The 26,156-nt window shown below is 48.7% G+C and overlaps 1 protein-coding gene across 7 annotated transcripts in view; it reads right to left on the bottom strand.

The window, feature by feature from the left end:
• TXN2 (thioredoxin 2) overlaps window positions 1–26,156 on the bottom strand; it is a 253,113-nt gene that overhangs the window by 79,457 nt on the left and 147,500 nt on the right. For 5 of the 7 annotated variants that reach the window (XM_030206837.1, XM_030206806.1, XM_030206831.1 and 2 more), the window contains exon 2: window positions 8,244–8,356. The gene's annotated coding sequence lies outside the window, so the exon portion shown is untranslated. Of the gene's footprint in view, window positions 1–8,243; window positions 8,357–12,173; window positions 12,259–26,156 lie in introns of all 7 variants that reach the window. The other 2 variants (XM_030206819.1, XM_030206824.1) reach the window with 1 other exon arrangement.

Genomic DNA, 26,156 nt, shown 5'->3' with positions numbered 1-26,156 from the left:
TTATCAGCAAAATTCGCCCTTTCCTCTCTGAGCACACCACCCGAACTCTCATCCACGCTCTCATTACCTCTCGACTACTGCAACCTACTCCTCACTGGCCTCCCACTTAACCATCTATCCCCCCCTTCAATCCATTCAGAACTCTGCTGCACGTCTTACATTCCGCCTGAACCGATATACTCATATCACCCCTCTCCTCAGGTCACTTCACTGGCTTCCGATCAGATACCGCATACAGTTCAAGCTTCTCCTTCTTACCTACAAATGCACTCAGTCTGCAGCTCCTCATTACCTCTCTACCCTCATCTCCCCTTACGTTCCCACCCGAAACCTCCACTCACAGGACAAATCCCTCCTCTCAGTACCCTTCTCCACCACCGCCAACCCCAGGCTCTGCCCTTTCTGCCTTGCCTCACCCTATGCTTGGAATAAACTTCCTGAGCCCCTGAGCCCTTACGCCAAGCCCCCTCCCTACCCATCTTCAAATCCTTGCTCAAAGCCCACCTCTTCAATGTTGCTTTCTGCACCTAACCTTTATACCTATTAAGGAAATCTAGACTGTCCCAATTTGACAGACTGTACATTTGTCCTTTAGACTGTAAGCTCCTTGAGCAGGGACTGTCCTTCTGTGTTAAACTGTACAGTGCTGCGCAACCCTAGTAGCGCTTTAGAAATGTTAAGTAGTAGTAGTACTGTTGCCTTTTAAGCAAAAAGGCCTGGTGTAAAAGTAATACAAACTCCAGGGAAAAAGGTAAGGCAGAAGTACTGCATCCCACTGAGGGCTCATTAGACCCCCATAAAGAGAAGAGGGCCTGAGAATCGGGACAGAAGCGTGGGGACAATCCCTACGCATCTTTCAAAACGGCCATGGTGGAATTGCAAGTTGCTGTAACCACAGGAAAGCCCACCAAAACCAGTGCATTGGCCCGTGTGGTCTCTCCCATACCAGGACCCACCGCTGGGTCAGCCAAATTTAGCTCTGGACCCCCTAAAGCCCCCAAGCACATTATGCACTGCCTTGGAGTGGTTCTCTGGTTGCCTCAGTGGGAAGAATGCTTCACATGTTTTGAAAGAAGAAGACAGTAAGGTAAAATTATGTATCATACCTGATAATTTTCTTTCCATTAATCATAGCTGATCAATCCATAGACTGGTGGGTTGTGTCCATCTACCAGCAGGTGGAGATAGAGAGCAAACTTTTGCCTCCCTATATGTGGTCATGTGCTGCCGGAAACTCCTCAGTATGTCGATATCAAAGCTCCATCCGCAGGACTCAGCACTTAGAGAATTACACCCACGAAGGGACACTCTGCCCAGCTCACCACCGCCGAAACGGGGGAGGGGAATTAACCCAGCTCATCCCCACACAAGTGGGGGAGGGGAATCCGTCCAGCTCATCCCCGCGGAGCGGGGGAGGGACACCACACCCGCCGATGCGGGGGGATCTGGCTTATCCTGCAACCGCAACCGCGGGAGGAGCTGACTGACCCTAACACCGCCGAAGCGGGAGGGGTACAAAGCTGCCCTACAGCCGCACGAAGCGGGAGGGAGTGCCGGCAGAATTTAAATCTCAATCCAGCCCCGTAAAACGGAGGGGAGAGGAATGCAGCAGCTCACTGTAACACAAACTCGTCTCAACTCTTGAAGAATCCAAGTGAAAGAAGAACTTGAACACGAAGTCCTCCTGAAGTAACTGAAGGCTAAACTTGAACCTAAAATTCAACCAGAATATAAACAGTACAGATATCTGGGAGGGGCTATGGATTGATCAGCTATGATTAATGGAAAGAAAATTATCAGGTATGATACATAATTTTACCTTCCATATCATCAAGCTGATCAATCCATAGACTGGTGGGATGTACCGAAGCAGTACTCACCCAGGGCGGGACATAGAAATCCCTGACCGCAACACTGAAGCTCCAAACCGGGCCTCCGCCCGAGCAGCCACAGTCAAGCGGTAATGCCTGGCAAAGGTATGGGCCTTCCCCGCGGCCACCTAAGCCGCTGCAATGGCTTCCTTGCCCATCTTGCCACTGTAGGCTTAGAAGCCTGCAGACCCTTACGAGGACCTGTAAACAGGACAAACAGATGATCCGATTTCCGGAAATCATTGGTCACTTCCAAGTATCTGATGACTCGTCTCACATCCAGAAATTGAGAGCAGAGTATTCCTCTGGGTAGACCTCCCTACGAAAGGAAGGGAGACAGAGCTGCTGAATCACATAGAAACGAAAAACAATCTTGGGCAGGAAGGAAGGCACTGTGCGAATAGTCCCTCCCGACTCAGTGAACTGCAGAAAAAGCTCTCGACATGAGAGTGCCTGGAGCTCGGAAACTCTTCTGGCTGAAGTGATAGCCACCAAAAAGACTGCTTTCAACATCAGGTCTTTCAGAGATGCCCTCGACAAGGGTTCAAAAGGCGGCTTCTGCAATGCTCTTAGCACCAGGTTGAGATTCCACGCAGGCACCACTGAGTGCAGAGGAGGGCGCAGGTGATTAACTCCCTTGAGAAAGCGCACCACATCTGGCTGCGAAGCCAGGGAAGCACCCTTCAGGCGGCCCCTGAAGCAAGCCAGAGCCGCTACCTGAACTTTCAGGGAACTGAGCGACAGGCCTTTCTCCAGACCTTCTTGCAGGAACGCCAACACTGAAGAAATTGGAGCAGTGAAGGGAGAAAGTGAGCCTGCTTCACACCACGCTGCAAAGATACGCCAAACCCTGGCGCAAGCAGTAGAAGTAGAGCGCTTCCTCGCTCTCAGCATAGTGGCGATGACCTTGTCTGAGAAGCCCTTCTTTCTCAGACGCTGCCGCTCAATAGCCAGGCCGTAAGACCAAAGGGGGAGGGATCCTCCATCACCACGGGACCCTGATGTAACAGGCCCTGCTCCACTGGCAGCCGCAGAGGATCGCCGACTGAGAGCCTGATCAAGTCCGCATACCAGGGACGTCTGGGCCAATCCGGACCCACCAGGATTACCCTGCCGGGATACTTTGCCACCCGGTCTAGAACCCTGCCCAACATGGGCCAGGGCGGGAACACAGAGAAGCTCTTGTGTCGGCCACTGTTGGAGAAGAGCATCTACTCCCAGGGATCGAGGGTCCCGTCCTCTGCTGAAAAAGCGCGGCACTTGGCAATTGGCCGATGACGCCATCAGATCTAGGCTCGGCTGGCCCCAGCGCTTCGTGATGCCCAAGAACGCCTGAGCAGATAGCTGCCACTCTCCGGGATCCAAGGTATGGCGACTGAGAAAGTCCGCCTTGACATTCATGACTCCGGCAATGTGGGCCGCTGACAGCTGTTCCAGGTTCGCTTCCGCCCACTGGCATAGATTCATGGCCTCCTTGGCTAGAGGGGTGCTCTTGGTACCTCCCTGGCGGTTGACATAGGCCACAGCCGTGGCATTGTCCGACAGGACCCGTACAGGCTTCAACACCAGTACCGGGATGAACTCCAACAACACCAACCGAATGGCTCTGAGTTCCAGGAGGTTGATAGACCACTTGCCTCTGCAGGAGACCAGAGCCCCTGCGCTGTCCTTCCCAAGCAGTGGGCTCCCCAGCCCATCAAAGAGGCGTCTGTCGTGACGACAATCCACTCCGGGGTCACCAGAGGCATTCCTGCAGACAACTTGACTGTCTGCGTCCACCAGCTCAGCGCCTTGCGCACTGCTGGGTCCAAGGGAAGGCGCACAGCATAATCCTCCGACATCGGAGTCCAGCGCAGCAGCAGAGATTGTTGTAGTGGTCTCATATGAGCCCTGGCCCAGGTCACTACTTCCATCGTGGCCGTCATAGAGCCCAACAGCTGCACGTAGTCCCAAGCCAGAATAGGAGAGGCTACTAGGAACTAGTCCACCTGAGCCTGAAACTTGACAATCCGATTGTCTGGCAGGAACACTCTGCCCACTTGGGTGTCAAATCGAACTCCCAGATACTCCAGGGACTGAGTCGGGCGCAGCTGGCTTTACTCCCAGTTGATGATCCACCCCAGGGAGCTCAAAAGAGCAACCACCCGGTTCACAGCTTTGCCGCACTCTGCATAAGAGGGGGCTTGGATCAACCAGTCGTCCAGATAAGGATGGACTTGAACTCCTTCCTTCCTCAGGAAGGCCGCGATGACCACCATTACTTTGGAGAAGGTCCGCGGAGCAGTAGCCAACCCGAACGGGAGGGCTCTGAACTGGAAGTGTCGGCCCAGTACTGCAAAACGCAGAAAGCGTTGATGAGGAGGCCAGATGGGAATATGCAAGTACGCTTCCTTGATGTCCAAGGATGCCAGGAACTCTCCTGCCTTCACTGCCGCTATAACAGAGCGGAGGGTCTCCATGCGAAAGTGCCGAACTTTCAAGGCCCAATTGACCCCTTTGAGGTCGAGGATAGGCCGCACAGAACCTCCTTTCTTTGGTATCACAAAGAAAAAGGAGTAACATCCCTTGCCAAGCTGATTTTCTGGCACCGGAACGACCGCCCCCAGGCGGATCAGATTGTTCAAGGTCTGCTGCACTACCACAGCTTTGACCGGAGACTTGCAGGGAGAGAGTACAAACCCGTCTTTTAAGGGTCAGCAGAACTCTAGCTTGTAGCCGTCTCTGATGACTTCCAGCACCCAAGCGTCTGAAGTTATTGTGGTCCACTCGCCCATAAACGAGGACAGCCGTCCTCCAATCTGCACTGGGGCGTGGACCAAGGCCCCGTCATTGGGTACGAGACCCTGGGGGAGGACCGGAGGGAGCACCTCCGGGACGGCGGTCTCTGCGAAAGGAATGCTGCTTGGGGGAGAAGTTCCTCTTGAAGGAAGAGGGGGCAGAGGAGCCCGACCTGCCCGGGCGGTACCGACGGGCTTCCTGAAACCGTCCTCTGGAGGTACCAGGGCGAGTACTAGCCCGAACCCTGACCTCTGGTAACTTCTTGCCCTTAGACGTGCCGAGATCGGTCACGATTTTGTCCAGCTCGACCCCAAAGAGCAGCTTGCCTTTAAAAGGCAATCTAGCCAGGCGGGATTTAGAGGCGTGGTCAGCAGACCAATGTTTCAGCCAAAGCCACCGCCGCGCAGAGATTGTCTGAGCCATGCCTTTCGCTGAGGCCCTCAAGACATCATACAGCAAGTCTGCCAAATAGGCTAAGCCCGATTCCAGGGCCGGCCAATCAGCCCTCAAGGAAAGATCCGAGGGGAAAGCCCGCTGCACCATAGTCAGGCACGCCCTGGCCACATAGGAGCCGCAAATTGAGGCCTGCAAACTTAAAGCAGCTGCCTCAAAGGACGACCTTAAGGCCGCCTCCAATCTTCTGTCTTGGGCGTCCTTTAGGGCCGTGCCACCTTCCACCGGCAACACCGTTTTCTTAGTCACCGCAGTGATTAAAGAATCCACGGTAGGCCACAGATAGGCCTCACGTTCCCTTTCAGTCAAAGGATAGAGGCGGGACATAGCCCTAGCCACTTTAAGGCTCGCTTCCGGGACATCCCATTGAGCCGCAATTAAGGTGTGCATGGCATCATGCACGTGGAAGGTTCTAGGCGGGCGCTTCGTCCCCAGCATAATGGCAGAGCCAACAGGGGCTGAGGGAGAGACGTCCTCCGGAGAGGAAATCTTCAAAGTGTCCATGGCCTGTACCAACAGGTTGGACAAATCCTCTGAGCTAAAAAGCCGCGCTGCAGAGGGGTCATCCGCTCCATCCGAGCGGGGATCCGTCTCCTCCAAGGAATCCGCAAAGGACCGTTGGGAGACCTCAGATACGCTGCCCTCATCTACATCGGAGGAGACAAAGTCCTCCAAGGCCTGGGAATCAACCCGAGGGCGTTTACCTCTGGGAACCTCAACCTCTTTACCAGACGAGGGAGCAGGGGCAGCGTTTTACATAAGGAAGGCCTGATGCAGCAGCAAAACAAACTCGGGGGAGAAACCCCCCAGACTGTGTACTTCCGCAGCCTGGGCAACAGCCCTAGACGCACCCTCAACCGGCGCTCGCAAGAGCGGGGGAGAGACATGCTGCGCATCCAAAATGGTGTCCGGCGCGACACTCCACGAAGGAGCAGCGCGGGAAGAACGGCGCTTAACTTTAGCCGCTTTTGTGCCATCGCCCAAATTAAGGGCGTTCATGGCATTAATGTCTCCAACCTCAAGGGCGGCCCAAGAAGAAGCCGTCCGAGCCGCGTGGCCGGCCAAGATGGCGGAGGCGAGGAGCGGGGGATGGGCGTTTATGGCGGGAAAAATCGCCACGCCGGAGGAAGGACCGGGACATTCATCGGCCACGAAACTGTCACCCAACAAGGGCGAATCAGGCTTTAAGACCCCCGCATCCCCTCTAGAAGCGCCCAAGCGATCCGGGGAGCGACTCTTTACGCCCTCGCCCTCCGACGCCATATGCCACGTGGAGATAAATCGGGGAGCCCCCTGCCCGCTATAAAAAGGTAAAAATTAACTGCTGTCCGCTCCGAGCTGTAACGACCTGGTGTCCCAGTGAGTAGCTGCAATAAACGTTTAAATAAACGTCGAAATAAACGCCTTTAAGGACGTTCAAAATTTTTTTTTTTTTTTTTTTTAACGGAGCCAGCGGGAGGGGGGAGAAAAGGAGGGACCTGGCACCACCAGGTTTGCACTTGCTCAAAAGAGCCCTCAACCCCAGGCACTCAACAAAACCTAAAAATTAGGCTTGAAGGCCTAGCCAGAGCTGCTGCTGTGTGTGACCACCACCTGCTGAGATAGAGAACATAGAGGAGTTTCCGGCAGCACATGACCACATATAGGGAGGCAAAAGTTTGCTCTCTATCTCCACCTGCTGGTAGATGGACACAACCCACCAGTCTATGGATTGATCAGCTTGATGATATGGAATCACAGTTTGAGGAATGCCAGGTTCAAAGCATAAGTGAACAGCTTCTCTAAAAGTGTAGCAAAGGTAATACTCTTCCTTCCCAGGCCTTTATTTATAGGACCTGGACCTCAAGGTTTGCACCCTGGCTGTAGATGCCACTCAACTCCCCCCAAAACTACCAAAACCCTACTGGAAGGATAGGAGCTCACCATCTAATCAGTCACAAAGCTGCACAGGAACTGCTATCTACCTGCTGGAGATACAGAATACTGGCTAAAGTTAATTGCAAGGAACCAGATATAGCACATTAGTGGTGCTCTCTATCTTTGCCTGCTGATCGATGGACATAACCCATTTGTATGGGCCGATCCTTTGGTGATGTAATGGAAATGACAGTTTCCGGTGGAGCCATGAGGCTGTGCAGATGCTGAATAGTGATGTTCATCTCCCTCCCTTCAAAAGGCCACAAGTATCTATGAAAACTCATTTTGACTGTCAGTGCAATTGCAAAGAATACTGTCCCAACGAATCAAGAGCCTGATGTAAAAGACTAACTGCCCTGATGGCCACAAAATCTTTATGGAAGGACCGCAAAAAGAGTAGACCCTCCCCCCCCCCCCCCAGGTCAAAAAGGTGGTGGCCACTGGACAACCCAGCCCAACAGCGAGTACAGATAATCACCGAGGTGAAAGCAGTGGTAGAGAAAGAAATTGAAAAGAAGCTCCAACAGTTTTTCAATAAGATTGATAATGCCCAAGAACAGAGCATGGGACTGGAATTTGATGATATACAACGCAGGACAAGTGCAGTGGAAGATATACAGAATGCAGAAACTAAGCAGCAATCAATGGACAAATAGCTTTAGGCTTTGGGACGCAAAAGGTGAAGGATTTGGAGAATAGGGCAAGGCACAATACTTATGTCTGGTTGGGATCCCTGAGCACATACTGGATGGGGAACTGCCAAAATTCTTGGATCGCACCCCAGAGTTGTGATATTGAAAGTGCTTAACTTAGCCCATAAAGTGGCTGTTCTGTGAGCTCTGCAAGCTGGGAAAGTTTTACAGTACAAGAACCAAAAAGTCCTTTGCTTTCAGAACTATTCAGCAGTGGTGGCAGTTCTGCACCAATAATTTAGTCCAATGTGTTCAACTTTGTTTAAAAAAAACAAGTGAAGTTTGCATTCCTGTATCCGGCCCGAAGGTCAGACATTTTATGATTCGATGGTGGAGGCGCAATCATCTTTGGTGACCCTGCTCATTGGGAACAATGACAAGTGCTGATGGTTCACTGTTGGAACAAGGAATCTAATTTTATAATTCTTGAAAGCGACAACTATTCTAGTCATTTTGACACGGCCGGAGGCCTGTAGTATAATGTGCATCCGAAAACTGGTTTGATATGCAATAAGGAGAAATTAAGTCTTACCTTATAGTTTAATTTTCCTTTGGTTCTTCTAGACCGGCATAAGTTTCAAATAAGCCTATAAGTGAGCTGTGCAGTCTCCTGAAAGTCAGTTCCCGAATAGCCAAGCAGATCCCCTGAAAATAAAAAGAAAAAAAACATTATGTGAGTTACTCCACTCAGAATCCAAGGCTGCTGCCATGAGCTGATATAGACACCAACCCTGACTGTACAACCTGTTCAACTCTTTTTTTTCTTTTAACTCTTTACAGCATCCACATAATTGTATTCCAAACAGTAAGGAAGCATGAACAACCAACCCCTCGAAGCGCCACACATGACTCCCACAAGGGAACAAGCCAAATGCCACCTTAAATCTGGAATATAACAGATCAAATATAGGGTGGGTTCTATGTCAGTCTAGGGGGACTAAAGTAAAGCAAATTAACAGGTAAGACCTAATTTCTCCTTCATATCATTCCTCTACACCAGCACAGATAAAGTACCAAAGCAGTGACCATTAAAGGTGGGACCCTTGAAGCCCTGCCTCCAAGACTCTCGCCCTGAATGTACCATCCTAATGAACCTGCACATCCAACCTGTGATGACGAGCAAAAAATACAGTGAAAACCACACCACCGCTTTACAGATGTAGAGAGGTGAAACCAGGTAACAGTCCACCCAAGAAGCCACATGAGCTCTGACAGAATGAGCTTTCAGAAACGATGGAATCAGCTTTCCCTTAAGTAAATATGCTGACACCGACTCCTTAATCCACCTGGCAATGATAGCCTTGGAAACAAATGAACTGACCTTCAAAATGCTTGAGTAATTTTACAGATAAAATCGATGGAAGACCCTTTTAATATCCAAACATGTAAATGCTGCTGCTCTTTTGAACTGCCACACTTCCCCAGTATCAGAAAGGAGCCGACTAATTTACATGGAACACCGACACCACCTTGGGGAGAAATGAAGGAACCAATCTGAGCTCCACTTTGTCTTTGAAGAACAGGAAAGGCGCCCTACAGAAAAGGGTCTGCAATTCAAATTCTGCACATCAAAGTCAAGGCCACCAGAAGAACTGTTTTAGGTCCGTAAGTGTACAACTGGATAGAGATTCAAAACTATATAAAAGAGGAAAGGTCCCATTGAACTTTCTTTCTGAGAAGTTCTGAGAGAAGAGGACATTTCTCTGATAAGTGAACATTATTTTGCTTTGGGAAAACTTAAAGATTGGGGTTTAAAGGAAGCAGAGCTTATTATCTTTCCACCCAAACCCACATCTCCTCTCCCCCCACTCTCTATCTCAGTCGATGGCACTCTCATCCTCCCAGTCTCATCTGCCTGCAACCTCGGAGTCATCTTCGACTCCTCCCTCTCCTTCTCTGCGCATATCCAGCAGATAGCTAAGACCTGTCGCTTCTTTCTCTACATCAGCAAAATTCGCCCTTTCCTCTCTGAGCACACCACCCGAACGCTCGTCAACTCTCTTATTACCTCTCGCCTTGACTATTGCAACCTATTCCTCACTGGCTTCCCACTTAGCCACCTATCCCCCCTTCAATCCGTTCAGAACTCTGCTGCACGTCTTATCTTCCACCTGGACCGATATATATGCTCATATCACCCCTCTCCTCAAGTCACTTCACTGGCTTCCAATCAGGTACCGCATACAGTTCAAACTTCTCCTATTAACCTACAAATGCACTCAATCTGCAACCCCCCACTACCTCTCTACCCTTATCTCCCCCTATGCTCCTACCCGAAACCTCCGCTCACAGGACAAATCCCTCCTCTCTGCTCCCTTCTCCACCATCGCCAACTCCAGGCTCCGCCCTTTCTGCCTTGCCTCTCCCTATGCTTGGAACAAACTCCCTGAGCCCATACGCAGAGCCCCCTCCCTGCCCATCTTCAAATCCTTACTCAAAGCCCATCTCTTCAATGTCACCTTCGGCACCTAATCATTTTACCTCTATCCAGGAAATCTAGACTGCCCCAATTGATTGTCTGCACATGTTGTCCATTAGATTGTAAGCTGACTGCACATGTTGTCTTTTAGACTGTAAGCTCCTTTGAGCAGAGACTGTCCTTCTTTGTTAAACTGTACAGCGCTGCGTAACCCTAGTAGCGCTTTAGAAATGTTAAGTAGTAGTAGTAGAATTGTAGGTTAGTGATATGCAGAATAAAAATATAAAAAAGCAAACTTTATCAACTAACCTTCATACTCTTTTCCCCCTAGTTTTAAAACTTGAACTTTGTACCACAGAATTAACAGATAGCCTCTAGCAGGTACTATAGGACCTAGTTTAGTATTAGAGGGGGGAGACAGGACCTAGTTTAGTATTAGAGGGGGGAGGAAAAAAAAAAAAAAAGAGAGAAAAAAAACAGGCATTATTAACTAGTTTCCATAGTGTACAACCCTTTTCCCATAATTTTAACCCTTTAGTGTCCAATGTTCCCATCAATCTGTTCCATTATGGCTTATTACGGGAACATTGGACACTGAAGGGTTTAAACTGAAATTTTCTATAGAAGTAGACACTTTTCCCATAGTTTTAAACTGAAACTTTTTTCTGCAGGTAGAAACTTAACAGCCAAAGAACTTGAAAAAATAATTTGTTCTAAAAGACAGTTACTTTCTGTTCTTTGGTTGCTGGAGAGCAAGCACAGCTACTGACCTCAATTCGGTGTTAAGGTGCGAGGAAGTAGAATAGAGGAAGTAGAATATTTGCAGAAGTTACTAAGGGCAACCTGATTACTGAGTTACCTTGAAATGGCCTGTTTAAAGCAGTCCCCTTAGACTCAAACCTATATAAAAAGAGGAAAGGTCCCACTGAACTTTCTTTCTGAGAAGTTCTGAGAGAAGAAACAAAATCACACAATATACCTTACAAACTAAAGACAATTTTATATTAGGCTAATATCCTTAATACCTTAGCAAGTTTTAAATTACTGAAAAACTCAAAAATACTAAGATGGCGTCAGCAGTCAACAGCGAGAGGGGTGCTATCCAGTCTTTTGCATTGAGTGTCACATGTATGATTATCTCTCTGTTGGTGAGTGGTTATATGTATGTGCCCGATGCAAACAGCTCCTAGCTCTCAGAGAACGTGTCCGTTCTCTTGAGGCTAGAGTAACAGACTTGGTGGAGCTGAGGAAGACAGAGAGGTACATAGAGGAGACCTACAGGGATGTTGAAGAGAAGTCCCACCTCCAGTCTGATAGCCCCTGTGCTGCCTTGGAGGATGGAGGTCTCCTAGAAGGAGAGCATCAACCTGGTGAAGTAGGAATTACTCCTGTAGCCAGGACCTGCCTACCAGGGGATGTACTATCCTCTTGCACTGAGGATATGTCTCCAAGTTCTGCCCATGAGGGAAGGGTTAGGACAGCTATTGTAGTTGGTGATTTGATCATTAGGCAAATAGATAACTGGATGGCTGGTGGACATGAGGATCGCCTGATGACTTGCCTGCCTGGTGTGTAGGTGGCAGACCTCACGCATCACCTAGACAGGATCTTAGACAGTGCTGGGGAGGAGCCGGCTGTCTTGGTACATGTGGGTACCAATGACATAGGAAAATGTAGGAGGGAGGTTCTGGAAGCCAAATTTAGGCTCTTAGGTAGAAAGCTGAAGTCCAGATCCTCCAGGTTCACATTTTTACAGATGCTTCCCGTTCCACGCGCAGGATCTAAAAGGCAGGCAGCGCTCCGAAGTCTCACTGCGTGGTTGAGATGATGGTGCAGGGATGAGGGATTTAGATGTTAGGAACTGGACGACATTCTGGGAAAGGAAGAGTCTGTTCCAAAAGGATGGGCTCCACCTTAACTGGGATGGAACCAGGCTGCTGGTGCTAACTAATGTGTATTTCCATCCCTTAGGCCCCCCCCAGGGAGGGAAAACACAGATAAGGAAGAGAACTTAGACTCCATTAGGCACAGCCAGTAAATTACCTTTTATTAGCACCTCACAGAGCCAAAAATACAAATAATAGTTCCCTCCCTTGGAGCAGGTTGTCAATCAGCAATGCGCATCCTCCTGAAAGACAAGAGACTGCTCAGCTCATACCTCCCAGACATCACATATATATACTGTTGCAAATTCCATTTCTCATAAATCATGTGATTTCCCATAAACTAGCACCATTAGGTTGCCTTATACCATATATGGATTGGTCATGTATTCTATCAGTCTCTCCTGATGTGTTTGCACGTGAACAGTCTGTGGCCATTGGTTAGTCAGTTATCAGTATAGCATGTAGTTAGTCACAGAGCAAAAAATTACATACGACTATACCCTTGTGTCCTCTCTCTGTCTATCTCCCTTAGCCCTCACACTGTGTCCTCAGCCTGGCAGCAACTGTCAAGGTTACATACACCCTATATGAAAAACATACTCAGCTGCAAACAAATGTTATGAATTGTCAGTTCTCAGCTCCTGAGAAAGCAATGATTGTTACACAAGATGCTGAGTTAGTAGGCTAACATGCGAGAACCAAACTGGCAGTACAGGCCTTAGGCCTAGCCCTTAGTAACAGGCCTAAACAGAGGAAAGAATATACACTTTTAAAAGTTAGATAGAGCAACTTTTAAACTAAGGGGGGGGGGGGGGGGGGGGAGCCGACAGTCGCCCAGGAGCATCCTTGAAGGATACTGTTGAAACAGGACATTTAGGGAATCCCAGTAGAGAGGTTTCAACAATGCTAAAAGTATGCCAGGTGTGCTTAATGAGAGAGCAGATAAAGGATGCACATTATCCCCTTCAACTTCTAAGCAGCTTGTAGATCAAAGGAAAAAACAGTTTGAAGTGCCTATATACAAATGCTAGAAGCCTAATAAATAACACTGGAGAGTTAGAATATATAGCACTAAATGATGAGGCAGATATAATAGCCATCTCAGAGACTTGGTGCAATAAGAACAATCAATGGGACACTTAACAGGGTACAAATTGTATCGCAATGATAGAGGATCAAATTGGATGGGGGGGGGGGGGTTGAGCTATATGTTAAAGAGGGAATTGAGTCAAATAAAACAAACATTCCACATGACACAGATAGCAGCGTGGAATCATTATGGAAATTCCATGTGTGAAGGGAAGGATTGTAGGGCTGTACTACTGTCCGCCAGGACAGAACGAACAGACAGATGAAGAAATGTTTACAGAGATTAGCAAAACTGGCAAACTGGGCAATGCTATAATAATGGGCGATTTCAATTACCCCAATATTGACTGGATAAATGTTACATCATGGAGTGCCATGGAGATTAAATTTCTAGATGTAATAAATGACTGCTTCTTGGAGCAGCTGGTTTAGGAACCAATGAGAGGGGGAGCCATTTTGGATCTGGTCCTTGGTAGCATGCAGGGATAGTGTGAGATGGCGTGTTGGGTTCCCTGGGAAACAATGATCATAACATTATCAAGTTTGAACACTTCTCGAGCTGTAGCTGACTACTGTTGAACCTGTGATGCGTGCCAAAGGGTGGGTAAGGCCCAAGATCACCCCACAACCCCGCTGAAACCTTTTCCCATTACCAGTGAGCCATTTAAGAGAATAGCTGTGGATGTAGTGGGGCCTCTCGCTGTCCCTAGCCAGACTGGGAAAAGATATATATTGACCGTGGTGGACTTTACTACCAAATATCCTGAAGTGGTAGCCTTATCCTCCATAGAATCAGAAAAAGAGAAAGAGAGAGAGAGAGAGAAAGAGAGAGAAAGAGAGAGAGAATAGCTTACACAAGTGGCTCCTGTTCAGATGCCGGACCCCGAGATAAGAATTTTTAAATTACAGCCGGCACGCAGGAAGACGAGGGGCTGCTGGAGGACAGGTCGTGCTTGCATTCGGAGGGGACAGAGAGATAGGGAGGGAGGGGGTGCCTGGAACTTGAAGGAGACAGAGAGAGAGAGAGAGAGAGAGACAGAGACAGAGAGAGAGAAAAAAACCTTGCTAGTGCCCATTTCATTTCCTTCAGAAACAGGCCTCTTTTATTAGTCTGTTTTATAATTCCCACCTTAAGTAATTCCCTTCTTTGTCCTGTCTGTCTTGTTTAGATTGTAAAACTTTGTCAAGAATGGACTGGATGTTCAGTGTACAGTGCTGTGAACGTCTAGTAGTGCTATAGAAACGATAAGTAGTAGCACCAGAAAGCTCATTCCAAAACGTTTCTTAAAGTGACAAACCAGTTCTTACAATTCAATTTGCTAAGGGACAAATAATATTTAGGAAAGGCCTGCAACTATCCAACCTTCTGCCAGTTAAACATAAGAACATAAGCATTGCCATACTGTGTCAGACCAAAGGTCCATCAAGCCCAGTGTCCCATTTCGAACAGTGGCCATCTAGGTCACAAGTACCTGGCAAGATACAAGAGTAGAACAGGTTTTATGCTGCCTATCCCAGTTATAAGCAGTGGACTTTCCTAAATCCATCTTAATAATAGCTTACAGACTTTTCTTTTAGGAACTTGTTCAAACTTTTTTTTAAACACTACTATGCTGTTTTTACCACATTCTCTGGCAATTAATTCCAGAGTTTAGTCATTCATTGAGTGAATATTTTTTTCTGATTTCTTTTAAATTTACTACTTAGTAGCTTCATTACATGCCCCCTAGTCCTTGTATTTTTGGAAAGAGTAAACAAGCGATTCACGTCTACCGTTCCGTTCCACTCAGTATTTTACAGACTTCTATCGGCACCCTGACATAATAGCCCCGACAAAACAGCCTTGTAACAAAATAGCCCTTGACAAAATAGCATAACAAAAAACGATGATAAACTACAAGTGAAATCTTCACTGATAAAGTATTAGTTAAGAGTTCCAACACAAGTCTGTGGCATTTACCCAAATAGACTGTGTTGGAACTCTTAATCTAAAATTTGTTTTATCATTATTACCTATGAAATTGGCATTAAAAACTTTAGCTCAAAGCAAAGACTTCAGCAGACTTCCTGTATTCGGGGAAAACTTACTACCAGCCAAACCCAGAACTCTTATCTCTACTGCTACTTCCTGTTACCGCATAGGCAGGACGTGGCAGAGACAAGTCAGACACAAGCCTGGCGATCAGTTCTCCTCGAATACAGGGATCCTCTACAAGTAAATTTGGGCAGATCCTCTTGCAGTGTGCTGCAAGGTAAGTTCTTCCCCTGCCTGGTACTGTTTGGGTTACATTTGTCATAGGCCATCTTCTGGCAGCCTGATTGGGGGCAGGCCGTTTTGACAGTGGCTGTTATGTCGGGAGCATTTTTGTTTGGCGCTTTTTTTTTTATATATAATTGGGGCCATTTTGTCAGGGCTTTTTTTTTTTTTAACAGGGCTATTTTGACAGGGTACCACTTCTATCATATTTCCCCTCAGCCGTCTTTTCTCCATGCTGAATAGCCCTAGCCCTTTAGCCTTTCCTCATAGGGAAGTTGTACCACCCCCTTTATCATGTTTGTCACCCTTCTGTGTACCTTTTCTATTTCCAATGCAGTGACCAAAACTGTACATAATATTCGATGTGAGTCGCACCATGAAGTGATACAAAGGCATTATAATATTCTCATGCTTCTGGACGTCTTACTACCGACCTTCAATGTTTTATAATTGCTGATTGCAAGATAGGGGGGGAGGGGGAATGAGGGGATATTTTGTGTGCTATTTTGCATTGTTCAGTATTTAAGTTTATGAGATATGTTTAATACACTGTTGCTGTGTAATGACTTGATATTTATACAATACTTTCAATAAAAGGTAAAATTATGTATAATCATACCTGATAATTTTCTTTCCATTAATCATAGCTGATCAATCCATAGACTGGTGGGTTGTGTCCATCTACCAGCAGGTGGAGATAGAGAGCAAACTTTTGCCTCCCTATATGTGGTCATGTGCTGCCGGAAACTCCTCAGTATGTCGATATCAAAGCTCCATCCGCAGGACTCAGCACTTAGAGAATTACACCCACGAAGGGACACTCTGCCCAGCTCACCACCGCCGAAACGGGGGAGGGGAAATAACCCAGGTCATCCCCACACAAGTGGGGGAGGGGAATCCGTCCAGCTCATCCCCGCGGAGCGGGGGAGGGACACCACACCCGCCGATGCGGGGGGATCTGGCTTATCCTGCAACCGCAACCGCGGGAGGAGCTGACTGACCCTAACACCGCCGAAGCGGGAGGGGTACAAAGCTGCCCTACAGCCGCACGAAGCGGGAGGGAGTGCCGGCAGAATTTTAAGTCTCAATCCAGCCCCGTAAAACGGAGGGGAGAGGAATGCAGCAGCTCACTGTAACACAAACTCGTCTTAACTCTTGAAGAATCCAAGTGACAAAAAAACTTGAACACGAAGTCTTTCTGAAGTAACTGAAGACTAAACTTGAACCTGAAATGCAACCAGAATAAAAACAGTACAGATATCTGGGAGGGGCTATGGATTGATCAGCTATGATTAATGGAAAGAAAATTATCAGGTATGATTATACATAATTTTACCTTCCATATCATCAAGCTGATCAATCCATAGACTGGTGGGATGTACCGAAGCAGTACTCACCCAGGGCGGGACATTGAAATCCCTGACCTCAACACTGAAGCTCCAAACCGGGCCTCCGCCCGTGCAGCCACAGTCAAACGGTAATGCTTGGAGAATGTATGAGCCGAAGCCCAAGTTGCCGCCTTGCATATCTCTTCCAAGGAGACGGATCCAGCCTCTGCCATCGAGGCCGCCTGAGCTCTCGTGGAGTGAGCCTTCAGCTGGATAGGCGGCACCTTCCCCGCGGCCACATAAGCCGCTGCAATGGCTTCCTTGACCCATCTTGCCACTGTAGGCTTAGCAGCCTGCAGACCCTTACGAGGACCTGCAAACAGGACAAACAGATGATCCGATTTCCGGAAATCATTGGTCACTTCCAAGTATCTGATGATGACTCGTCTCACATCCAGATATTTAAGAGCAGAGTACTCCTCTGGGTAGTCCTCCCTACGAAAGGAAGGGAGACAGAGCTGCTGATTCACATGGAAGCGAGAAACAATCTTGGGCAGGAAGGAAGGCACTGTGCGAATAGTCACTCCTGCCTCAGTGAACTGCAGAAAAGGCTCTCGACATGAGAGCGCCTGGAGCTCGGAAACTCTTCTGGCTGAAGTGATAGCCACCAAAAAGACTGCTTTCAACGTCAGGTCTTTCAGAGATGCCCTCGACAAGGGTTCAAAAGGCGGCTTCTGCAATGCTCTTAGTACCAGGTTGAGATTCCACGCAGGCACCACTGAGTGCAGAGGAGGGCGCAGGTGATTAACTCCCTTGAGAAAGCGCACCACATCTGGCTGCGAAGCCAGGGAAGCACCCTTCAGGCGGCCCCTGAAGCAAGCCAGAGCCGCTACCTGGACTTTAAGGGAACTGAGCGACAGGCCTTTCTCCAGACCTTCTTGCAGGAACGCCAACACTGAAGAAATTGGAGCAGTGAAGGGAGAAAGTGAGCCTGCTTCACACCACGCTGCAAAGATACGCCAAACCCTGGCGTAAGCAGTAGAAGTAGAGCGCTTCCTCGCTCTCAGCATAGTGGCGATGACCTTGTCTGAGAAGCCCTTCTTCCTCAGACGCTGCCGCTCAATAGCCAGGCCGTAAGACCAAAGGGGGAGGGATCCTCCATCACCACGGGACCCTGATGTAACAGGCCCTGCTCCACTGGCAGCCGCAGAGGATCGTCGACTGAGAGCCTGATCAAGTCCGCATACCAGGGATGCCTGGGCCAATCCGGACCCACCAGGATTACCCTGCCGGGATGCTTTGCCACCCGGTCTAGCACCCTGCCCAACATGGGCCAGGGCGGGAACACATAGAGAAGCTCTTGTGTCGGCCACTGTTGGAGAAGAGCATCTACTCCCAGGGATCGAGGGTCCCGTCCTCTGCTGAAAAAGCGCGGCACTTGGCAATTGGCCGATGACGCCATCAGATCTAGGCTCGGCTGGCCCCAGCGCTTCGTGATGTCCAAGAACGCCTGAGCAGATAGCTGCCACTCTCCGGGCTCCAAGGTATGGCGACTGAGAAAGTCCGCCTTGACATTCATGACTCCGGCAATGTGGGCCGCTGAAAGCTGCTCCAGGTTCGCTTCCGCCCACTGGCAAAGATTCATAGCCTCCTTGGCTAGAGGGGCGCTCTTGGTACCTCCCTGGCGGTTGACATAGGCCACAGCCGTGGCATTGTCCGACAGGACCCGTACAGGCTTCAACACCAGTACCGGGATGAACTCCAAAAGCGCCAACCGAATGGCTCCGAGTTCCAGGAGGTTGATAGACCACTTTGCCTCTGCAGGAGACCAGAGCCCCTGCGCTGTCCTTCCCAAGCAGTGGGCTCCCCAGCCCGACAACGAGGCGTCCGTCGTGACGACAATCCACTCTGGGGTCACCAGAGGCATTCCCGCAGACAACTTGTCTGTCTGCATCCACCAGCTCAGCGCCTTGCGCACTGCTGGGTCCAAGGGAAGGCGCACAGCATAATCCTCCGACATCGGAGTCCAGCGCTGCAGCAAAGAGTGTTGAAGTGGTCTCATATGAGCCCTGGCCCAGGGCACAACTTCCATCGTGGCCGTCATAGAGCCCAACAGCTGCACATAGTCCCAAGCCCGAAGGGAAGAGGCTACTAGGAACTGGTCCACCTGAGGCTGAAGTTTGACAATCCGATTGTCTGGCAGGAACACTCGGCCCACTTGGGTGTCGAATCGAACTCCCAGGTACTCCAGGGACTGAGTCGGGCGCAGCTGGCTCTTCTCCCAGTTGATGATCCATCCCAGGGAGCTCAAAAGAGCAACTACCCGGTCCACAGCTTTGCCGCACTGCATAAGAGGGGGCTCGGATCAACCAGTCGTCCAGATAAGGATGGACTTGTACCCCTTCCTTTCGTAGGAAGGCCGCGATGACCACCATTACTTTGGAAAAGGTCCGCGGAGCAGTAGCCAACCCGAAAGGGAGGGCTCCGAACTGGAAGTGTCGTCCCAGGACTGCAAAACGCAGAAAGCGTTGATGAGGAGGCCAGATGGGAATATGCAGGTACGCTTCCTTGATGTCCAAGGATGCCAGGAACTCTCCTGCCTTCACTGCCGCTATAACAGAGCGGAGAGTCTCCATGCGAAAGTGCCGCACTTTCAAGGCCCGATTGACCCCTTTGAGGTCGAGGATAGGCCGGACAGAACCTCCTTTCTTTGGTACCACAAAGTAAATGGAGTAACGTCCCTTGCCAAGCTGACTTTCTGGCACCGGAACGACCGCGCCCAGGCGGATCAGATTGTCCAAAGTCTGCTGCACTGCCACAGCTTTGACCGGAGACTTGCAGGGAGAGAGTACAAACCCGTCTTTTAAGGGTCGGCAGAACTCTAGTTTGTAGCCGTCTCTGATGACTTCCAGCACCCACGCGTCTGAAGTTATTGTGGTCCACTCGCCCAGAAACGAGGACAGCCGTCCTCAAATCTGCACTGGGGCGTGGACCAAGACCCCGTCATTGGGTACGAGACCCTGGGGGAGGACCGGAGGGAGCACCTCCGGGACGGCGGTCTCTGCGAAAGGAATGCTGCTTGGGGGAGAAATTCCTCTTGAAGGAAGAGGGGGCAGAGGAACCCGACTTGCCCGGGCGGTACCGATGGGCTTCCTGAAACCGTCCTCTGGAGGTACCGGGACGAGTACTAGCCCGAGCCCTGACCTCTGGTAATTTCTTGCCCTTAGACGTGCCGAGATCGGTCAAGATTTTGTCCAGCTCGACCCCAAAGAGCAGCTTGCCTTTAAAAGGCAACCTAGCCAGGCGGGATTTAGAGGCGTGGTCAGCAGACCAATGTTTCAGCCAAAGCCACCGCCGCGCAGAGATTGTCTGAGCCATGCCTTTCGCTGAGGCCCTCAAGACATCATACAGCAAGTCTGCCAAATAGGCTAAGCCCGATTCCAGGGCCGGCCAATCAGCCCTCAAGGAATGATCCGAGGGGGAAGCCCGCTGCACCATAGTCAGGCACGCCCTGGCCACATAGGAGCCGCAAACTGAGGCCTGCAAACTTAAAGCAGCCGCCTCAAAGGACGACCTTAAGGCCGCCTCCAATCTTCTGTCTTGGGCGTCCTTTAGGGCCGTGCCACCTTCCACCGGCAACACCGTTTTCTTAGTCACCGCAGTGATTAAAGAGGCCACAGATAGGCCTCACGTTCACTCACAGCCAAAGGATAGAGGCGGGACATAGCCCTAGCCACTTTAAGGCTCGCTTCTGGGACATCCCATTGAGCCGAAATTAAGGTGTGCATGGCATCATGCACGTGGAAGGTTCTAGGCGGGCGCTTCGTCCCCAGCATAATGGCAGAGCCAACAGGGGCTGAGGGAGAGACGTCCTCCGGAGAGGAAATCTTCAAAGTGTCCATGGCCTGTAACAACAGGTTGGGCAAATCCTCTGGGCTAAAAAGCCGCGCCGCAGAGGGGTCATCCGCTCCATCCGAGCGGGGATCCGTCTCCTCCAAGGAATCCGCAAAGGACCGTTGGGAGACCTCAGACACGCTGCCCTCATCTACATCGGAGGAGACAAATTCCTCCAAGGCCTGGGAATCAACCCGAGGGCGTTCACCTCTGGGAACCTCAACCTCTTTACCAGACGAGGGAGCAGGGGCAGCGTTGTGCATGAGGAAGGCCTGATGCAGCAGCAAAACAAACTCGGGGGAGAAACCCCCCAGACTGTGCACTTCCGCAGCCTGGGCAACAGCCCTAGACGCACCCTCAACCGGCGCTCGCAATAGCGGGGGAGAGACATGCTGCGCATCCAAAATGGCGTCCGGCGCGAAACTCCGCGAAGGAGCCGCGCGGGAAGAACGGCTCTTAACTTTAGCCGCTTCTGTGCCGTCGCCCAAATTAAGGGCGTTCATGGCATTAATGTCTCCAACCTCAAGGGCGGCCCAAGAAGAAGCCGTCCGAGCCGCGTGGCCGGCCAAGATGGCGGAGGCGAGGAGCGGGGGATGGGCGTTTATGGCGGGAAAAACCGCCACGCCGGAGGAAGGACCGGGACATTCATCGGTCACAAAACTGTCACCCAACAAGGGCGAATCAGGCTTTAAGACCCCCGCATCCCCTCTAGAAGCGCTCAAGTGACCCGGGGAGCGACCCTTTGCGCCCTCGCCCTCCGACGCCATATGCCACGAGGAGAAGAATCGGGGAACCCCCTGCCCGCTATAAAAAGGTAAAAATTACCTGCTGTCCGCTCCGAGTTGTAACGACCTGGTGTCCCAGTGAGTAGCTGCAATAGACGCTTAAATAAACGTCGAAATAAACGCCTTTAAGGACGTTCAAAATTTTTTTTTTTTTTTTTTTTTTTTAACGGAGCCAGCGGGAGGGGGGAGAAAAGGAGGGACCTGGCACCACCAGGTTTGCACTTGCTCAAAAGAGCCCTCAACCCCAGGCACTCAACAAAACCTAAAAATTAGGCTTGGAGGCCTAGCCAGAGCTGCTGCTGTGTGTGACCACCACCTGCTGAGATAGAGAACATACTGGGGAGTTTCCGGCAGCACATGACCACATATAGGGAGGCAAAAGTTTGCTCTCTATCTCCACCTGCTGGTAGATGGACACAACCCACCAGTCTATGGATTGATCAGCTTGATGATATGGAAAAAGAAATTAAAAAAATAATAATAATATTCTCATTTTTGTTCTTCATTCCTTTCCTAATAATTCCTAACATTCTATTTGTTTTCTTAACTGCTGCACACTGAGCAGAGGGTTTCAATATATCAATGACGACACCTAAATCCTTTTCTTGAACTGCAACTCCTAATGTGGAACCTTGCATCATGTAGCTATAGTTTGGGCTCCTCTTCCCTATATGCATTACTTTGCACTTGCTTACATTAAATGTTATCTGTCATCATTTGGATACCCAGTCTTATGGCAGTGAGGTCAGCTCGGAGCACAAAGAGCTATTGGCAAGTGACAATATCCCTTCTTCAGAATTTTGGTTTTTTTTTTTAATAAACATGGGAAAAACTTCTCTAACCCCATGTAGATATACTCTTCATAGGTGCATGCTTAATGACTCAGAACAGGCTTTATCTTCCAAACAGCATAAAATATGTTGTCAACACAATTGTCCATGATGCTGTGGCCTCCCTTGTGCTGAGAGAGCCCTGCAGCAGGCAATGGCCTGGGTGTAAACTGTTCCCTTTGCATATCTACATATGATGCCTCTTCAGTGGTAGTTCAAGCTCCAGTGGGATCCACTTCACCAGCCCTGGAAGACAGCTTCAAGTAGCATCAGCTATGAATCACATCATTCGGTAGTGGCAAATATCTTCCAACCTTAGCATGGGGGGCACTTTTCAACCTCCTCGACACAATCGTGCCCTGACCACTGACGCTTCTACAGTAGTGTGGGGACTCCTTCAATTCAGCATCAAGGACTATGGACAAATCACTAGAGAGCCCTTCATATCTACCAGTTGGAACTTGCAAACCTTCAGGTTTTAGGTCACAGGAAAGTCATCCTTATCCAAACAAGGAAGAAGCCATGCATTTATAATCAAGGAAGCACCAAATACTTCAAGCTTTACAAGGCAGCAGTCCAGATCCAGGCCTTTGCCATACAGTTCTACAAGAATACTCAATCCCAGGCAAACTCAACCAGTCAGCTGAAGATTTAAGAAGAACAGTCCCTCACAAATGGTGCCTCAAAGTTGTGCAGGTCTTATAAAGTCTTTGGGGATACCTAGAACAGTGGTTCCCAAACCTGGTCCTGGAGGCACCCCATCCAGTCAGGTTTTCAGGATATCCACAATGAATAATCATGAGAGATTTGCATGCAGTGAAGGCAGTGCATGCATATCTCTCTCATGAATATTCATTGTGGATATCCTGAAAACCTGACTGGAAGGAGTGCCTCCAGGATCAGGTTTGGGAACCACTGGCCTAGAGTATACCTGTACACCATTAAGGAAGTTCAAGTGCCAGAATTTTCTGTGCCCACAATCCTGCTAAGGACAGATTGCCATCAAAAAGAACCATGGTCTCCCATATATGTTCACTCCACTCCTTTTGCTACCAAAGTTATAGAAAAGATCTTACAAAACAAATCTTATTTTCTTACTCGCCAAACGCAATTCCTAGGGCTTATTGCCCTCACATAGGAGGACCAATGCTCATGGAAACCCAGCTCCTTCTGCTGACCAAGAAAGGGGGCAAATTACACCAATATCAGATCCTTCTTGCTGACTACTGAAGAGCACAGAATATTGCTGCTGTTAATAATTATCCTTGCTTCCAGGAAACTCTGCACCAAGAAATCCTACAACTCAAATAAATCCACTTTGCCTGCTGGTTACAAAATACAAGGACCAAATTACATAATCCATTACAGTATTATCCAATTCTGGCCTAAAAACAAGTTCTGTGCACCTGCACCTATCAGCAACCTCAGCCTACCATGACCAGGTTGATGAGAAATCAGTATTGGTTCATCCACTGGTATAACGATTCATGAAAAGACTTCACCTCAATGCCCCCCCCCCCCCCCCCCACACACAACACACACTGGAAGTGCCTCTCAGGGTACATCAGTGTTTGAAACAAGTTTATAAGTGGTTTTGGGGGCATAGACTCAAACTGAATAGTCTGAAAACAGAATTACAGCATGTTGTATCAAGGAGTTTAGGTGATTTTGGACATTGATGAGTGAGCTGTGTACCCAAGGAGACAATTACATCTTGGGAGTGGAGATTACTTGCAACCTTGAATTCACAGTATATACTCTGATGGAGGAGTGGAAGGCTTTTTCTAAAATACGTTTAGTAAGGGATTTGTGACCCTGTTTTGACAATCAGGCCCTGCAAAGTAGTCACTCATGTGTTAATAACTTCCCACACTATTGTAACGGATTACATGTTAACTTGAAAAAGACATTTCAACTGGTACAAAATACAACAGCAGCTAGGATGATTTTATATAAATCTCAGAGGGAAACTTTTCCAACCACAGCCCTGATAAAGTTTAAGATATTAGTGATGTCTTTCCAGGCGTTGCAGGGAGGGCAGTCAACTACTGGATAAATAGACTGCAGAGATATCAGCCTTGTTGTAGTTTACAATCTGTTGAGTACTGAGGGTTCCAATAGTTAGGCCAGGAAGAGTGATGCCATTACTAAAAACAGCCAACCTTGCCATTTACTTAGTGGAATAGTATGCCTAAAGAAGCCAGATTAGAAGTGGGTTATGAAATATATTAGAAGATGAGCAAAAACATGGTTAGTCTCAACATCAGAAGTAAGGTATTTTTGTGGTGAGGAGTGAATGAGGCAAGTTTCTGGGATAAAGATGTTAAGCTGGAGTGGAGAGATACAGGGGTCAAAGAACTGATCAGGCTTAGGGCTGCTTTTCGATTAAAATGTTAATTGTGTGATTAAAGGTATATTATTTATTTTTCTATCCCACTGCAGCTTCTTGTGACAGTAGGCAAAGGCTGAAGTGTAAAAAAAAAAATACATATGATTAATCGTGATTACACATTTTAATCACAATTCAACCCTAAAAAAACTAAAGAATTCAAATGAAAAGATAAGAAATACAAATTGACAAGTTACAAATTAAAGAATCTAAAACATCATGCAGAATAGCTATAAACAGCCTACTTCAGAAAAGCAAGCTTAGTTTTATGCTTTAACATTTGGATTTTAAATATTTTGTAGTTCTGTGGGTTGATTTTGCCTTATGCATGTTTATATACACTGTATATGATTTTGGAAATCAGATTGAACAAGCTTGTCTCATGTGCAGAATGTTATTAGATAAATTTATAACCTGCCTCCTGTGTGGGACCCCCACGTCATGCTGATTCAGCTTCTAGTTCCTCCTTTCAAACTGGTCAGCAAATTTTAGTGGACTAGATTCTGACCCACTACAACTGTACCCTAGTTGGGTAGTGCTGCAACCCTCAAGTTTCTACCCAAAGTAGTATTAGACTTCCATCTGAATCAAAGCATTGTCCTGCAGTATTTTTTCCATAAGCCCCAGTCCTGCTCAGCTGAAAACAGCCTGCAATAGGCCTGCAAATGTGCTCTTCTTTACTACCTACAGGGCACCAAAGATATCTGAAGCTGCTCCCAATTATTGTTTCTTTTAATTCAAACAACCCAGGGTCCAGGTCCCCAAGCATACCCTCTCCAGTTTGCAGGTTGTCATAGCAGAATTTGATACAATATGATACCCATCATCAGGTCACATCAGAACAGGGGCGTAGCCAGACATCAGATTTTGGGTGGGCCTAGGCAAGAAGTGGGTGGGCACCAAATGTTCTCTTCCCCACCCCCACATCAAAAATATATCTCAGCTGGTGGGAAAATGCTTCTCTCCAGTCTCCACCTTGGTAGTCTGCAGCAGGCATGCGCTGAAAACTGAGCATGCGAAGGTGCCAGTATTGTGGAGAGCAGCATTTTCATTACCATGTGCTACTGTTGGATGGGCCTGAGCCCTAAGTGGGTGGGCCCCAGCCCACCCAGGCCCACCTGTGGCTACGCCACTGCATCAGAATACATAAACTCTATGCAAAAGCAGCATCTCCTACCAGCCTCAGATTGGCTTCCATAAACGATATCTGCAAAGCTGCAACTTAAACTTCTGCTATACTTTCATGGAGTGGAGGTGTGGTCTAGTGGTTAAAGCACTGGTCTTGACATCCAGAGGTGGCCAGTTCAAATCCCACTGCTGCTCCATGTGATCATGGGCAAGTCACTTAAAACCCTCCTTTGAAGGGGGGGGGCGTGTCCAAGATGGCAACTCACACTTGAGGCTGAACGCTCTGGCGGCGCTGGATGTTATTCTCTTAGTATTTACAAACTGGAGAGACACCTAATGCCTCACACTAAGAGAAAAGGTGTGGTGAAGAGTACGCCGCCGGTGCTCCTCACCTCTACGCCTCTCCAGCCAACGCTGGATCGCTTTGTCACGAGCTGCCC

The sequence above is a fragment of the Microcaecilia unicolor genome, chromosome 1 (genome assembly GCF_901765095.1).
Source record: "Microcaecilia unicolor chromosome 1, aMicUni1.1, whole genome shotgun sequence".
Lineage (NCBI taxonomy): Eukaryota > Metazoa > Chordata > Amphibia > Gymnophiona > Siphonopidae > Microcaecilia > Microcaecilia unicolor.
Note: the sequence above shows the minus strand (reverse complement) of the source record. Positions and strands in the feature narration are given on the sequence as shown.